Raw genomic sequence first — 1,863 nt, forward strand, 5'->3', positions numbered from 1 at the left:
TATATATATAAATATATATACATGCATCTATATACATTTACCAATGCTTAATTATGTAAAATAAAGTCTATTCGTCAACAAAAGTATAATGACTTAAGTTTATTTTATTTAATATATCAGCATGTTATTATGATACTAAGATTTATTTTATTTTTCTTGTCATATCAGTACAAGAATATTTTTTCCTTTTTTCCAATATAATATTTTATCATACAGTTTAAATAATCAGCAAAATTATAGATCCAAATGGAACTGAGGGATCCCATGAACTAGATAACCAACTTTTCCCAATCTAGATAGTATATAATCAGGATTCTGAGATTTATATAATCAAGACACAGACCACCTCCATCATTGAAAGGTCTTTACTATTCTATTTACCTACCCTTTTATACACATATCCAGACCTACAACTTTTCCACTCTGTAATTTCTGAAAACCACTAACTTATTTTCCATATATGTATATGTATGTATGTATATGTGTGTGTATAATCTGTATGTATTTACATGTGGAATTGTTTTTAATTTTTTATTGAATGTTTTTCATACAATATAATTTGATGATATTAGATCTCATCCTATTTCCACACATGTCCTTATTATCTACTGCCCAGTTTTATGTGCTTTAATGTAATGACCTATAGAGTCTGACTTGTGTCACCTAATGTTCTTCAGTGTGGCTTCGTACAAGAACTTCAAACTTTTTTTTTATTGAGCGTTTGTAATTTCATACAATTCCCAATCAAATCCAGGCACCTTCCCCCATCTATGCCCCACAGGCTCCCACTAAATCTCATGCATTCCATCATACATGCCAAGTCCTATCCAGACAAGCATCTTTATTCCGAAGTCCTTCAGTGCAAATTGATCCACTGGAGTCTAGTCAGCACATCTAGAGATCATAAGTAAAGGATATTCTCTCTCTTCAAGTACCAATCAGCCTCCAATAGTTCTCATTCTAGGGCCAGCCTGTCACCAATTTCTCTCCTCCCGTCTCTTCCCTTATTTACTTGTGTTGGCATGGGTCCTGTGCTTGATGCTAGAACCAAACCTGGCTCTTACAATCTTTCCACACCCTCTTCTTCAGTGACTTCTAAAACTTGGGAGGGTGAGGTTCAATATAGGAATGCTATCAAGGGATACAAACTGGGCAGTCTTTTTTTCTTTAAAACGTGGCCAGTTGTGGCTTTTTGTATGTATCACATGCTGTTGTAAAGTGAGCTTTCTCCCTATCCCTCATTCCATTGTGTTCCACAAGCCTTATGTGAAGAGGTTCAGCTGAACATGTGTCACCTAGGACTGTGCATATTTAAGATGTATATACTGTGTCTGACCAGCTATGGAATTTTGCAGTAGCCTCCATCTTTGAAAAAAAAAAAGAATCTTCTTTGATGAGTGTTGTATAATATGTTTGTCTTTAAATATAAGAATTCATACGTAGTATATGGTATGAAATTTATTTTGTCTAGCGAAATTTATTTTGTCTAGAAGAGATAAGGTTTTCTCTACAATCTATTTCCTCTCCAGACATATGTATTTGGCAGAGTTTACAGTTCCACCATTGAGTTCACTGCCATTGAGAGAGCTTCAAGTCCAATTAGATAACTGTTGATACTCCCCAGATAACATTGCTACTACTGCACCAATATAAGTAATTTTCAGTGCTTGTGGTTATGATTATTAGGTCTTAGGGCTGGGTTGGAACATTGATTGACTTTCTCCCTTAGCAGCTTGAATATTGTCATCTAGTATTATGAAAACTGAACTTCAGGCAGAAGGAGTCCAAGGAAGTTCCTGCTCCACTGCACCAAGTCCTGTATCCAAAATATGTCCTATCTTCAGCAGTATGGTCTTATTAATG

Source organism: Nannospalax galili, unplaced genomic scaffold, assembly GCF_000622305.1.
Source record: "Nannospalax galili isolate Female #2095 unplaced genomic scaffold, S.galili_v1.0 scaffold140, whole genome shotgun sequence".
Taxonomy (NCBI): domain Eukaryota; kingdom Metazoa; phylum Chordata; class Mammalia; order Rodentia; family Spalacidae; genus Nannospalax; species Nannospalax galili.